General features: G+C 42.7%; 1 protein-coding gene across 7 annotated transcripts in view; it reads right to left on the bottom strand.

Moving 5' to 3' along the window:
* The window catches only part of LOC118398100 (semaphorin-4A-like), a 56325-nt gene that overhangs the window by 18458 nt on the left and 21244 nt on the right, over positions 1 to 16623 (bottom strand). The gene's annotated exons all lie outside the window — the stretch shown is intronic.

Raw genomic sequence — 16623 nt, forward strand, 5'->3', positions numbered from 1 at the left:
GCATTCGCGAAAAAGGACTGTCGTTGCTCCAACGTGTACCGAACCATAAACATCAATGCCTTTCCTAAAATCAATACACAATAATATATTTTTAAACCTGCATATTTCGTTAACATTGCCTGCTAACATGAATATCTTTGTGTCACTTCTCTTGCAACAGAGTCAGGGTATATGCAGCAGTTTGGGCCACCTGGCTCGTTGCGAACTGTGTGAAGACTATTTCTTCCTAACAAGGACAGCCAACTTCGCCAAACGGGGGATGATTTAACAAAAGCCCATTTGCGGAAAAAAAGCACAATTGCTGCACGACTGTCCCTAACCATAAACATCAATGCCTTTCTTAAAATCAATACACAGAAGTAAATATTTTTAAACATGCATATTTAACTAAAAGAAATCCAGGATAGCAGGCAATATTAACCAGGTGCAATTGTGTCACTTCTCTTGTGTTCATTGCCCGCAGAGTCAAAGTATATGTAACAGTTTGGGCCGCATGGCTCGTTGCAAACTAATTTGCCAGAATGTTAAGTAATGATGACATAATACTGAAGGTTGTGCAATGTAACAGGAATATTTAGACTTAGGGATGCCACCCGTTAGATAAAATACCGAATGGTTCCGTATTTCACTGAAAGAATAAACGTCTTGTTTTCGAGATGATAGTTTCCGGATTCGACCATATTAAATGACCAAAAGCTAGTATTTCTGTGTGTTATGTTATAATTAAGTCCATGATTTGATAGAGCAGCCTGACTGAGCGATGGAAGGCAGCTGCAGGCTCGTAAGCATTCTCTCAAACAGCAATTTTGTGTGTTTTTTATCAGCAGCTCTTCGCAATGCTTCAAGCATTGAGCTGTTTATGACTTCAAGCCTATCAACTCCCGAGATTAGGCTGGTGTAACCAATGTCAAATAGCTAGCTAGTTAGCGGGTGCGCGCTAATAGCGTTTCAAACGTCACTCTGAGACTTGGAGTAGTTATTCCCCTTGCTCTGCATGGGTAACGCTGCTTCGAGGGTGGCTGTTGTCGATGTTGGGTGAATTTTGACCCATTCCTCCTGACAGAGCTGGTGTAACTGAGTCAGGTTTATAGGCCTCCTTGCTCGCACACACTTTCAGTTCTGCCCACAAATGTTCTATAGGATTGAGGTCAGGGAATTGTGATGGCCACTCAAATACCTTGACTTTGTTGTCCTTAAGCCATTTTGCCACAACATTGGAAGTACGCTTGGGGTCCTTGTCCATTTGGAAGACCCATTTGCGACTAAGAAACTCCTGACTGATGCCTTGAGATGGTGTGGATATATTGAAGCAACATCTTCTATCATCATGATGCCATCTATTTTGTGAAGTGCACCAATCCCTCCTGCAGCAAAGCACCACCACAACATTATGCTGCCACCCCCGTGCTTCACGGTTGGGATGAGGTTCTTCGGCTTGCAAACATCCCCTTTTTCCTCCAAACATAACAATGGTCTTTATGGTCAAAAAGTTATATTTTTGTTTCATCAGACCAGAGGACATTTCTCCAAAAAGTACAATCTTTTTCCCCATGTGCAGTTGCAAACCATAGTCTGGCTTTTTATGGCGGTTTTGGAGCAGTGGATTCTTCCTTGCTGAGCAGCCTTTCAGGTTATGTCGATATTGGACTCGTTTTACTGCGAATATAGATAGTTTGTACCCGTTTCCTCCAGCATCTTTACAAGGTCCTTTGCTGTTCTGGGATCGATTTGCACTTTTCACACCAAAGTATGTTCATCTCTAGGAGACAGAACGCCTTCTTCCTGAGCGGTATGACGGCTGCGTGGTCACATGGTGTTTATACTTGTGTACTATTGTTTGTATAGATGAACGTGGTACCTTCAGGCAGTTGGAAATTTCTCCCAAGGATGAACCAGACTTGTGGAGGTCTACAATTTTTCTGAGGTCTTGGCTGATTTATTTTGATTTTCCTAAGCAAAGATGCACTGAGTTTGAAGGTAGGCCTTGAAATAAATCCACAGGTACACCTCCAATTGTCTCAAATTATGTCAATTGGCCTATCAGAAGCTTCTAAAGCCATGACATCATTTTCGGGAATTTTCCAAGCTGTTTAAAGGCACAGTCAACTTAGTGTATGTAAACTTCTGACCCACTGCAATTGTGATACAGTGAATTATAAGTGAAATAATTTGTCTGTAAACAATTGTTGGAAAAATTACTTGTCAAAGTAGATGTCCTAACTGACTTGCCAAACCTATAGTTTGTTAACAAGAAATGTGTGGAGTGGTTGAAAAAAATAGTTTTAATGACTCCAACCTAACTATGTAAACTTCAGACTTCAACTGTATGTGTATACATTCTTTTTGAAATCGGCACAGAGCTTCACTATGACAGCTTTGTGTTGAGCGATTGCGAAAGGTGCCTGTGTATGTGTGACATTGAGCTGACGAACAATGCACAAAGCCACTTCCTGCTTTGGGCAGTATTTCTGGTGAGATGAGATCTCGGTTTTATAAGAGATAAGAGATTTGGAGTGATGTGCTAACACAACAGCGGAAACATACATATACCACTGCTCAACCATACGGCCAGCTATTGAATGCATTCACAGAAACACACAGTCCTGACTCAAACACGGCCAGAGGTGTTCAAAACACATGCACGCACACAACCCTTAAACTTCACACGCAGGCCTCGATTTAAACACAGCACAAATGCATGCGTGTATAGTGATCTATACGTGTGGATGCCTGACAAGTACATCAGTGTTCTGAATTGTTCTAACACTTCTGCTTACTGAACAGAGGCACTTGCCACCCAGAAAACTGTTATGATCTGTTACAATACCTCCTGTACCTCCTGTCAAGAGAGAATGCGTAAGCCTGGGGCGTCAGAAGCTAATACTAGAGCGCCATGGGCGTTACAGACGACAAAACATTGACAACATTAATGAGACTTGAACAGTAAGTGCTGTGAGTGAACCCAGAAAACAGCTTTAGGCAATTCCTCAAAACCAGTCAACAGTCAAATGGATTACATTGATTAGGCCTATTTCACACTTTTCACAGAAACATTTTTTTTTTTTGAAGACTTGTGAAGGCATTCGTTCTGCTTTCGCATGGCTTCCCTGGGTTCACAGCTGTCAGACACACACGGCTGGTGGACAGGACTAGTTCCGCGTGAACTCTGAAGGGTAGTTTTTACAACAGTACAAAGTTTGGTGAAATATGGGTTTACTCTGTATGAGCTGCAGTGAAGACAGCGGGGTGGTTTGACTGGTTTGTGTCATTGTAGCAGAGAGCTTGGGAACCATATACATCGACCACTATACTCAGCACCCTAGAATCAATGCAACGATCATACGACTGAATCATAAAGACGTTAAAATTATGCTTTTGAGAAGTATTCTCTTCAAGTCTTCATTTCCTTGCATTGAAAGCAAGTTCTACCTCTGGGTTCACAAAGGTTCCCTTAATATTTTTGAGCAGTGTATCTTTTGAACAGACTACAACCCTACATGAAAAATGTGTGATTCCAGTTGAAAAAGTTGGTGTTAATGTAGTCAACACTTGTCATTAGGCCCCGGTCAAGGTTGCTTTTGCCACCCCTCTCTAGTTGAACACTGGTTTCATTGTGTGCAAGGTCACCTTTCACCACTCCGTCCTTCTCCAAGCTAGCAGGAGACGTCTCGCAAAAACACCAGCTCAGCGATCAAGGTAATTGTTTGTCCTCCATGCCCACCCCACCTATGAAGTGGCTCTTTCCAGGCCCTGGGCACACAGTGCTCCTTTGTTGTGGAGGTCATGAGAAAACCGCTTCAGCTTAGGAGTTAGTGGAGAACGTGAAACAGCAAAAATCGACTGTTGCTTGTTTGTCTGGGCAAGGCCTCCTCCACACGGCCTTACTCAGGACCCCTGTGAATCCCTTGCCAAGGTTGCTGGAGTTCACATTTCACTTGAACGGTTGCCAAGGACTGTTTGCTTTACTCCTCGGGCCTCAGGAGACTTGGATCTGTGTGAAGTCATGTTCTGCAGACTGTTTGTCTCAACGCGTGCCTGCAAGGGTGTGGAATCTGTGATGATTAATCTGGCCATGCATGGGTGTGTGTGTGTGAGAGAGAGTGCAAGAGAGTGACGTGTTTGTGGGGGACATCAGTCAACATTCATACCCCACCCATCTGAGCGTAGAGGTACTGAGGTGGTGGGAGAAACTTCCAGTGTGCCGTTTGCCCACCCCAGGGAGAGAGAGATGTGCGTAGTAATGATGAGTGTGGTCTATGCTTCAACGGGGATGTGCTTCTCCACTGGGATTCTCCCTCACAGAAGTGGTTGTGCCAGGAAATGGGAGGATGGCAATACACATTCATTAATTAATTACATTATTCAGGGGTTTTCTAGGGGAGAGAGAAGCCAGAAAATCCACTCACTTTCTTTTGGTATTTTTTTTGTCTTCCATTAGTTCACTGTTGATGCAGTCCTAAAATGTTGTGCATGTCAACAATCAAGTTTTCAAGATATAGGGCTTTCAAAAACCAGACTGTAATGTGGCAAGTTACAAATAGCTTTTTGACAGTACTATATATTGAAAACTTGATTGCTATTTTGTGACTGCATCAGTGGACTAACACATTTTTTTTTAGAACTCCTAGACATGAAAGTTTGATATTTTACTATTTCAAGTGAAGTCAGTGTGACTCTAAATTTAAACTCATCTCTTTAGACGATATCCTGCCCCATTTTCCACTCCAGCTGAGTTGTGTTAAAATACTTGTCTGAAAGGCACCACCCCCTCACCTCAGGGTCTGATATGGGTCGTCTCTCACTCGGATGCTCAGTTTTGGTTAATCCAGGAAGAACTGGACTCGGGCCAAGCCATGTGTGTTCCAGATCTCAGTGCTGTGTACACAAACGAGGGCCAGACTCGAGGTTCGACAGTGAACATTTGATCAGCACCAATCATGTTAGATTGTTGGTTTTGACTAAACACGTCTCTTCGCAGCCTCCCAGGCAAAGCCATAGACAGGGGTTCCCAGACGTTTATGGCCGGGACCCCATTTTCATATCAAAATTGTTAGGTAGTCAATTGCCAATGTTAACTTATTTAATTGGGCCTATTACAAATCAGTCTGACAGTAATTTTGAAAGTATTTCGATCCGAAGGAAGTATGGTTTGAAGTGACTGAAATGCATCAGAAAGGTTTTGTGAAGTTCAGAAGATCATCAGGCAATAATGGTGTATGATTTTCTTCAGTATGTAGCTACACTACAGCAGCAGCTACTCTTCCTGAGGTCAAGCAAAATTAAGGCAGTTATACAATTTTAACATTACAGAATTCATAACACACTAAGTGTGCCCCCTCGGGCCCCTACTCCACTACCACATATCTACAACGCAAAATCCAAGTGTGTGTGTGTGTGTGTGTGTGTGTGTATAGTGCGTGTATGCATGGGTCTGTGCCTGTGTGTTACTTCACAGTTCCGCTGTTCCATAAGGTATATTTTTACCTGTTTAAAAAAAAATCTGAATCTACTACGTGCACCTGATGTGGAATAGAGTTCCATGTAGTCATGGCTCTATGTAGTACTGTGCGTTTCCCATAGTCTGTTCTGGACTTGGGGACTGTGAAGAGACCTCTGGTGGCATGTCTTGTGGGGTATGCATGGGTGTCCGAGCTGTGTACTAGTATTTTAAAACAGACAGCTCAGTGACAGCTTGTTAACACCTCTTACAAAAACAAGTAATGAGGAAGTCAATCTCTTCCACTTTGAGCCATGAGAGATTGACATGCATGTCATTAAAGTTAGCTCTCGGTGTCCATCCAAGGGCCAGCCGCGATTCCCTGTTCTAAGTCAACTGCAATTTTCCCAAGTCCCTCTGTGGCACCTGACCACACGACTGAACAGTAGTCCAGGTGCAACAAAACCAGGGCCTGTCGGACCTGCCTTGCTGATAGTGTTAAGGCAGAGCAGAGCTTTATTATGGACAGACTTCTCCCCACCTTAGCTATTGTTGTATCAATGTTTTCACCATTAAAGTTTAAAATCCAGGGGTACTCTCAGGAGTTTAGTCACCTCAACTTGCTCATTTTCAACATTATTCATTACGAAATGTAGTTGAGGTTTAGTGAATGATATGTCCCAAATACAATGCTCTTAGTTTTGGAAATATTTAGGACTAACTTATTCATTGCGACCCATTCTGAAACTAACTGCAGCTCTTTGTTAACCTCTTTCAGCTAGGGGGCAGTATTTTTATGTTTGGAAAAATAACGTTCCGAAAGTAAACGGCCTATTTCAGGCCCATATACTAGAATATACATATAATTGACATATAAGGATAGAAAACACTAAAGTATCCAAAATTGTCAAAATATTGTCTGTGAGTATAACATAACTGATATTGCAGGCGAAAACCTGAGGAAAATCAAACCAGGAAGTGGCTTCTATTTTGAAAGCTCCATGTTCCATAGCCTGCCTTCGCTCCATTTAAAGGGATATCAACCAGATTAATTTTCCTATCGCTTCCTCAAGGTGTCAGTCTTTAGACATAGTTTCAGGCTTTTATTTAGAAAAATGAGCGAGAAAGATAACATCGTGTAGTGGATAGATAGACGGGTGTTGATTATATTGATTATATTGATTGATTATTTAAAAAACGTTTGATATGTTTCTGTGGACATTACAGATACTATTTGGAATTGTCCTATGCATTTCTGAACATAACGCGCCAAACAAACAGTGGTATTTTGGATATAAAAATTATCTTTATGGAACATTTGTGTAACTGGGAGTCTCATGAGTGAAAACATCCGAAGGTCATCAGAAGGTAAGCGATTCATTTGATTGCTTTTCTGATTTTCGTGACCAAGCTACTTTGATGCTAGGTGTTCATAATGTTAGTCTAGTGATCGATAAACGTACACAAACGCTTGGATTGCTTTCGCTGTAAAGCATATTTTCAAAATCTGACAACAGGTAGATTAACAAAAAGCTAAGCGGTGTTTTGCTATAATGCACTTGTGATTTCATGAATATAAATATTTTTTGTAATATTATTTGAATGTGGCGCTCTGCAATTCAGCGGTTGTTGATAATTATCCCGCTAACGTCAAGAAGTTAGGTGTTGCAGTCATTTCAGTTGCTGTAGTAGCTGACGTGTATAGTGTCGAGTCATCTGCATACATAGACACACTGTTCTTACTCAAAGCCAGTGGCATGTCGTTGGTAAAGATTGAAAAAAAGCAAGGGACCTAAAACAGCTACCCTGGGGAATTCCTGCTTCTACCTGGATTATGTTTTTAGAGGCTTCCATTAAAAAACACCGTCTGTGTTCTGTTAGACAAGTAACTTTTTATCCACTTTATAGCAGGTGGTGTAAAGCCATAACACAAGTTTTCACAGCAGCAGACTGATCGATCATGTCAAAAGCTGCACTGAAGTCTAACAAGACAGCCCCCAAAGTAATTTTAACATCAATTTCTCTCAGCCAATCCTCAGTCATTTGTGTAAGTGCTGTGCTTGTTTGAGTGTCCTTCCCTATATGCGTGCTGAATGGCTGTTGTCAATTTGTTACTGTGAAATAGCATTGTATCTGGTCAAACACAATTTGTTCCAGAGGTTTACTAAGGGTTGGTAACAGGCTGATTGGTCGGCTATTTGAGCCAGCAACGGGGGGGGTTTTACTATTCTTTGGTAGCGGAATGACTTTAGCTTCCCTCTAGGCCTGAGGGCACACACTTTCTAGTAGGCTTAAATTGAAGATGTGGCAAATAGTAGTGGTAATATCATCCGCTATTATCCTCAGTAATTCTTCATCCAGATTGTCAGACCCCAGTTGCTTGTCATTGTTGATAGACAATCATTTTGTCAAAGATATCGCCAAATTTGTTAGAAGAAGAAAAAAATGCTAGTGGCAACCGGAGGTTACAGACGTAACCCCTGTATAAAGAACCAACACTGCCATAGATCCTTCCCCACCCCCTCATCCTCAAGCAAGGACATAGATCCTCACCCTACCCCACCCTAACTCCACCCAGCAGCTGTAGGCTCAGGCTGGGCCAAGAGGTACTGTATTATGGAAAAACGCAACATCAGGTTTTACTCACTTAAAGGAATATCCACTCAAACTATAATTTTGGTATTTTCTTCATTAGTCCACTGTTGATGCAGTCACAAAATAGCAATCAAGTTGAGCTATAGGACTGTCAAAAAGCTATTTGTAACTTGCCACATCATTACAATTCGGTTTTTGAAAGTCCTATATGTTGAAAACTTGATTGTGGAGATGCACAACATTTTGGGACTGCATGAACAGTGGACTAATGGGAGGATAAACACCAAAAGAAAGTTTGAGTGGATTATTCCTTTAAGCCAACTGTTTCAGTGTTTCTTTCTCATGTTGTTTTTCTCTCACTCACATTTGCTCTCTTTGTCTCTCACTTTTTTCCTCTCCCCCCAGACATTTTCTTTCACATCCTCTCACACTCATTCATGTGTATATTCATGTGTATAGCCACACTCATCATTACTGGGCACATCTCCCTCTCCCCGGGGTGTGCAAAAAGCACACTGGAAGATTCTCCCACAACCTCAAAGTTCCTCTACACTCAGAACGAAAGTTCACAAAAATACACAGGTCTTTCTCAGTCTGACTGGGGTGGGTATGAATGATGTCCGTTGGCTAATGACCCCCACAAACACGCCACACACTTGCACCCTCACACCCATGCATGGTCAGATGAATCACAGACTCCACACCCTTGCAGGCACGCGCTGAGACGTAAACTCTCCGCAGAGCATGACTTCACACAGATCAAGTCTCATGAGGCCTGGGGAGTAAAGCAAACAGTCCTTGGCAAAGGTTCAAGTGAAATGTTGTCCACAACCCATCCAAGCTTGGCAAGGGATTCACAGGGGTCCTGAGTAAGGCCGTGTGGAGGAGGCCTTGCCCAGACAAACAAGCAACAGTTGATTTTGCTGTTTCACGTGCCTTCAGACAGGTATTTTAACGCAACACAGCTAGAGTGGAAAATGGGGCAGGATATCGGCTAAAGAGATGAGTTTACATTTAGAGTCACACCGACTTCAATTGAAATAGTAAAATAAACTTTCGTATCTAGAAGTCCAAAACATCTGTGAGCTCCTTACCTGTGAAAACAAACGTAACACGTCACATTGTAGAATTTGCCATGCGAGACATTTGACAGAGGGTGTGAATACTGTATTTACTGACTACGGTGTTGCTCTATGGGTCATGTCTCATGGGTTGGTTACTCATGAATGAGCAATGGCTGGGCTACTGTGTGAGCAGTCACCCATTTAGAAAGAGCGTGAAGTGGGGGGTTGCGCAACACTGCAGATAAGACCTATCATCCTGGGGATTGGGAGGGATCCTTTCCATTACCTGTCAGCGCGCGTCATCGTCCCTCAGCTATCTGGACACACACACAGGGGTTCACGGCTCGCCTCAGTGAGGAAATGAAGAGATCTCAGTGGAAACTAATCCTAAGAGATTATTTTCAATCTCACACTGAACACAATTGTGGATACAGGACTCATGTTTCTCTTGGCATTTTGATGCCATTTACAATCTGAATAGCTACCGTGATGGACATCCATTTGTAATGATCTCAACACTTGTGTGATTCCTTGTGTCACACTCCAATAAAACGTCATTCACTAAAACGTGTGTGTCTATAAAATGTGTGCGGGTGTAAGCGCACGCATGTGTACACAATTCCTGTTCTACATGTTGCGCGATGGCTACTACATTGGTGGCTGGCTCCAGCCGACTGAGGCCCCACTGTCTGAATCCAAGTGGTTAAGTAAAGCCTGATGGAAATGGAGATGTGCGAGTTTGCAAGCAGCAGAAATGTACTACCCGAGGGCATTTCCTCAAGACCAACGAGACGAGGAACCCCAAAACTCCTCATGTCAACAACAAAAATGAGTGAGTTCTGTAAAGTGATAGTCAGGTCTTCGCCGACGGCCAACAAACACTATTCTGTAGAATTCTAGACAGCACAGAGTCTCGGGTCACAAGGAGTTTAGCTTGTAAACGTGGTTGTCTATCTCAACCATGTCTCTTGGCTCTCACACTATCAAAAATGTGTTTGTACTCATTTAGCTAACAGAGAGTGAGCAATTTAACTACAGCAGAGGTAGACCAGATATTGTGGTTAATACGCTATGCCTGGCAAACTGGGAGAAAAGCATAAACTACTTATTATACTGATTTGATCACAGGTCTAACATACTGTAAGACAAACCGCTTTGTAAGTTAGGCGATTCCTGTACACAATCTCCAATAACGCAATGTTATTGTGAGAAAATAGGACTACAACTAGTGATACACCGATATGACATTGTTGGCCGATACCAATAGCCAATATTTTCCTTTCCAAAAATACCCGATACCGATATTACATTTTTTTTTTTACAGCCTTTAAAAGCATTATAGTACAGTTAAAATAGTTGCACACACACACACACTACACACTAACTGACCAAAACATTATTTTGTAAGTATTTAAGTATGTCCCCATCACTTACTTGCTGTGCTGTTTCATTGTTCAGTCTCAACCAGGATTTCATCATACATGTCAAGCAGTGAAGTTTCAGCTCTGTCTACCCCTGGCCTCTCTTCCCCAGTGCGCACTGTCACTGTGTCCTTTTCCATATTGTCCAGCTGTGTCTAACATTTCACGTAAACCCTGTTTCTGGTCTGCATCGAAGTAGCGGTCCTTGTACCTAGCATCGAGCATGGTGGCCACACAGTAGAGGCTCAGAGAGAATGCAACCGAATTGCTTGTTCACAGCCTCTAGTAGAGTACTTTTCCAAGTTAACCCGATGGTCTGTGTTGGCAGTTTTGCTGAGCAGGTGTTTCAATGCCATGACAGGGTATCATGTCTGCTGCAGACACAGTTGAGCATATTTCTCAAGTCAGTTTTTCGAATGGGACTTGGATTGTTCATGTTTCCCAGTTTAAAACGTGCTCTCAAATGCCATCGGAATGGCAGCAGTGGTATGACAACCAGCAAACACTTGAGCATGCAATACAGCTTTCCTCAGTGCGAAATCCTTGTCGACCCACTGTGCTGTCAGTAGTAGTTGCAAAGGGCTGGAAACTTTCCATGAGAAGTCAAGCCCTGGAATTTGGAGAATTTTGCTTAAATTCATCAAAACAGTTAGCTTATAACAGTGAACCATTTTTGTGGGATACACATAAGGCAATTCTAGGTCTTGTGGCATACTTTGGTTAACCTATCCCCAATTCAATAGAATTGCAACCCTCTGCATGCACAGTGCATTCTTCCATCACATCTACAGCGGATTCTTCAAGATCTTGCATAGTAATGAGATGCTATTGAGCCCACACTACTACACTGTCAGCCAAGGACTTACATGCCTTCGGGTAAATTTAGATTACAATTACGAAAAAATATATACAGTATATGTGTATTTAACTAGGCAAGTCAGATAAGAACAAATGCTTATTTACAATGACGGCCTACCGGGGAACAGTGGGTTAACTGCCTTGTTCAGGGCCAGAATTACAGATCTTTACCTTGTTGCTGGATCGAATCCCTGACCTTTCGGTTACTGGCCCAACGCTCTAACCACTCGGCTACCCGCCGCCCCACAATACTGGGTGGGGTGAATATATTTTATATGACATGATTTTTTGTGAACTAGTAAACAATATCGGCTAGTTAGTTTTTGCTATCATGTGGGTTTTTAGCTTGCTTGAGCCAGCTAACTGAGTGTTAATTCACCTGTTCCTATACACGTTTCATTTAAAAACACATCTTACAAAGGAGTTGTTTAATCTAACTGCTTAACTATTTATCCGTACATGGAATTGTATTTTTTATTTGATGTGTGGAGACATTTCACTGCAGCAAATATAGTGAATTCTGTGCCAAATCATGTGAAGAAAGCAACACAGATGAAGAATCATCTGGCCAAGTGCATAACGTTTCCTCAGCGCTCACAACAAGCAACCTCTGACAGAAGTCCCTCTATTTCTTTTGAGGTGAAAAGTGAAAATGATGAATCAGACACCTTATCGAGGGCAACAGCTCACGGTCCTCCTGGAATCAGAAGGTTTTTTTTACTCAATTTTTACTCGCAATCTTGCGAGCTGTGTATGCAACTGGTTCACTGATGCTCACAGGCAATGTGTATTGGAAGAGATTTCTGAATGTTCTTCGCCCAGCATACACCCCTCCAACCAGTCAAGCTTGATCTACTCATTTGCTGGATGCAGAGTTCAACAGAGTTCAAGTGAAGTTCAAGCAAATCATAGAGAAAGCAGACTGTATTGCAATCATCTCTGATGGGTGGTCGAATGTTCTTGGGCAAGGAATAATTAACTACATCATCTCCACCCCTCAACCAGTATTCTACAAGAGCACAGACACCAGTCTCTACATTGCAGATGAGCTGAAGGCAGTCATCAATGACCTTGGACCAGAGAATGTATTTGCCCTGGTGCCAGACAATGCTGCGAACATGAAGGCTGCTTGGTCTAAAATGGAGGAGTCCGACCCTCACATCACACCCATTGGCTGTGCTCCTCATGCATTGAGAATCTGCTCCTCAACGACATCATGGCACTGACAAAAAATGATGGCTCTCTTGTAGAGTCTAAGGAAATGGTTAAGTGTGTGAAGGGTCATCAAGTTAAAGCCGCAATCTACCTCACCAAGCAAAGTGAGAAGAATAAGAGCACCACATTGAAGCTGCCCAGCAGCACCCGTTGGGGGGGTGGTGTCATCATGTTTGAAAGGTTCCTGGAGGGGAAGGAGTCTCTCCAAGAAATGGCCAAATCACAGTCTGCCGAAATGGACAGCCCCATCAAGAGGATCCTCCTAGATGATGCATATTGGGAGAGAGTGGTAAGCGGCCTGAAACCTATAGCAGCAGCCATTGCACGGATTGAGGGAGACAATGCCATCCTGTCTGATGTTCAGACTCTGCTTGCAGATATAAGATAAGAAATCCGTACTGACCTGCCCACTACACTGTTGCTCCAAACAGAGGAAACTGCAGTTCTGAAATACACTGCTCAAAAAAATAAAAGGGAACACTAAAATAACACATCCTAGAATCTGAATGAATGAAATATTCTTCTTAAATACGTTTTTCCTTTACATAGTTGAATGTGCTGACAACAAAATCACAAATTATCAATGGAAATCAAATGTATCAACCCATGGAGGACTGGATTTGGAGTCACACTCAAAATTAAAGTGAAAACCACACTACAGGCTGATCCAACTTTGATGTAATGTCCTTAAAACAAGTCAAAATGAGGCTCAGTAGTGTGTGTGGCCTCCACGTGCCTGTATGACCTCCCTACAACGCCTGGGCATACTCCTGATGAGGTGGTGGATGGTCTCCTGAGGGATCTCCTCCCAGACCTGGACTAAAGCATCCGCCAACTCCTGGACAGTCTGTGGTGCAACGTGGCGTTGGTGGATGGAGCGAGACATGAGGTCCCAGATGTGCTCAATTGGATTCAGGTCTGGGGAACGGGTGGGCCAGTCCATAGCATCAATGCCTTCCTCTTGCAGGAACTGCTGACACACTCCAGCCACATGTGGTCTAGCATTGTCTTGCATTAGGAGGAACCCAGGGCCAACCGCACCAGCATATCGTCTCACAAGGGGTCTGAGGATCTCATCTCGGTACCTAATGGCAGTCAGGCTACCTCTGGAGAGCATATGGAGGGCTGTGCGGCCCCACAAAGAAATGCCACCCCACGACTGACCCACCACCAAACCGGTCATGCTGGAGGATGTTGCCCTCCTACGGCTTCCTCCACGTCTCCTGATGTACTGGCCTGTCTCTTGGTAGCGCCTCCATGCTCTGGACACTACGCTGACAGACACAGCAAACCTTCTTGCCACAGCTCGCATTGATGTGCCATCCTGGATGAGCTGCACTACCTGGGCCACTTGTGTGGGTTGTAGACTCAGTCTCATGCTACCACTAGAGTGAAAGCACCGCCAGCATTCAAGTGACCAAAACATCAGCCAGGAAGCATAGGAACTGAGAAGTGGTCTGTGGTCACCACCTGCAGAACCACTCCTTTATTCGGGGTGTCTTGCTAATTGCCTATAATTTCCACCTGTTGTCTATTCCATTTGCACAACAGCATGCAAAATTTATTGTCAATCAGTGTTGCTTCCTAAGTGGACAGTTTGATTTCACAGAAGTGTGATTGACTTGGAGTTACATTGTGTTGTTTAAGTGTTCCCTTTATCTTTTTGAGCTGTATTCTTGTATTCTTCGTGGTGTCATGACGTCATCTAACTATGTTATATAGATATGCACGTCAGCTTTGACATCGGTTTTGCACATCAGCGTTAAACTAGACATCGGACCGATGCCGGCATTTTTAGCTAATATAGTCCGAATATAACATGCATCCCTAACTACAACCAAACTAAAGCAGCAGGCAGGTCTTAAGGCATCAGCCTGCCAGGCTCTCTTGGTCATCTCAGCCACAGGTAGCAGAGCTAATCACCTTTACGAGTTGCATGGGAGGAGGGGGACGTCACAGGTTTCTATTAAGTTCCCTAAACCCCTGCCTGGCGCCAATCCTCAAGTGATCTCTGAAAGGAGAAAAGACACTGAAGCAGCTGTGTCTACATTCACCTCTCAGGAAATGATCAAAGATCAGCACCCCAGACCCTAATCCCAGGCCCTACACATTCAGCATTGGTGGAGATGCTGATATTGTGTCCCTAGATGGAGGAAGTGTTGTCAACTCTAACTTAGCATTTGTGCTGTATCATTGAGTGTGGGAAAATGGGTCTTGAATGGGGTGTTGGCGATTGTCTATGAGAGTGGGCATTTTTCCAGGAGTTCAATTCAGGCTTCCCGCGAAAACTAAAAGCTTACCCTTTTCACACTACTGAGCTATACTGCATCGGCCTGTTGTTGGAACCATTCTGAAAAGGACAATGTGAGAAGATGCTTCCAAGCCAGCAAAGAACGGTTTGGGTGGGCACAATACTGTGAAAAGGGTATGAGTGACCCTACTTGTACTATTCCTGTGTAACACATACACACACACACAACCTTATCTGATACTGTGCCCAAACAACGGAGCTATTCATTCCAGGCCACAAAGAAAACAAAAGGCTTCACCTACATCAACAAATATATCAACTTTCATCATTTGTCTCCTCAATCAGGTGATCTTCGCTTCCTTTTCTTGTAGACGGACCCCATTTGGGCTTCCGTTTGTGTTATACAGCGGGTCCTCTTAATGTGAACTCAAGGCCCTATAAAAGCAAAACGGAATCACAGAGTCCAGACATTCAAATGGGATTCAAACAACATACTGAACTTAGTAGTAAATCAACTAAAATGTATTGAACCTATTAGAAGAGTCATTCATTGTAAATCATAAGACATGAACAAAATGCATCAGTGACTAGTATTTTCCTTCAACTTTCTGAAACGGCACAGGAATGCCTGTGTGTGCATGCGTATGTCTACACTGTTTAGCGGTTAGCGATAATGCTAATGATAACCTTCTAGCAGATATGGAAAGGCTTTCCCAAATACCTTAAACGTTAGGCTACTTTGTAGTTACGATTGTTTGCATCAATCCAGTGGCCATTTGTTTTGCAAACTAGGCAATCACATGAGCGCTACAGAAACATTGCTAACCAAACAACGGCCTCTTTCTGGTGTGCACTTGCATTAAAGGGTAACTACACCCAAAATCTACAATTTTTTCTATTTCTACCAGACCTCAAAAGTAAGTTCAAGCATCGTTGTGGATTCAAAAAAGTACATGGGATGTTCAGAAAAAAAAAAAAAACGTTTTACAGAAACCTTTAAAAACATAATTAAGAAAATAAAATATATATATATATATATAAATGTGTGGGGCCCTATGACATTATAGGACTTGAAATTGTTTTCCAAATTGTGCCAGTGTCCACATCTTGTCCCGTAATATTTGCAAGCCAAGGGCCTGTTCGATTCCCTTCATGACACTGCAGACTATTTCCTTGTTTTACTGAGTAGTTCTCGGCAACTCAATATTTAGATTCGCACAACACTTCCGATGTTAAGTATAAATCCATTAGGGCCTCGGTCACAACAGACAACACAGCTTTTAAATTAACCACAAGCCATAACCTGGAAAGATAAAAGGTAAATATTTGTGTGTGATACCGTGCATAACGAGATATTTGGTTAGAAATGGCATTTTCAGTACAAACTAAGGCAGGAACAGTGTTGTTATACAAACAAATGGCCAACAGTGGATGCTATTTACTTTATGTTACAACTTCCAAAACTCAAAACTGGAGCAAACAACTGAAACAGTTTAAAAACCATATCACAGAAAAATATATTTTTACCCAGGCCCTTAACGATAGTAATGAATACAAGCTTTGAAGACGATGCAACCAAACAGTTCAACCATTGTGATGTCATCTGCTGGCTGCCTCGTTAACCATAATGCTTGTCCCATTAGTAGATCGTTAGTTGGGACAAAACTCATGAGCTTTTCTTAAGACCTCAGAGCAGTGCTTCGTACGAGAGACAACGTAGCATCGGTTCAGCTCAACTTTCATTCCCCTCTCCAGAATATCCACAAATGATGTATCGCAACA

This window comes from Oncorhynchus keta, chromosome 19, assembly GCF_023373465.1.
Source record: "Oncorhynchus keta strain PuntledgeMale-10-30-2019 chromosome 19, Oket_V2, whole genome shotgun sequence".
In the NCBI taxonomy this organism is placed as follows: domain Eukaryota; kingdom Metazoa; phylum Chordata; class Actinopteri; order Salmoniformes; family Salmonidae; genus Oncorhynchus; species Oncorhynchus keta.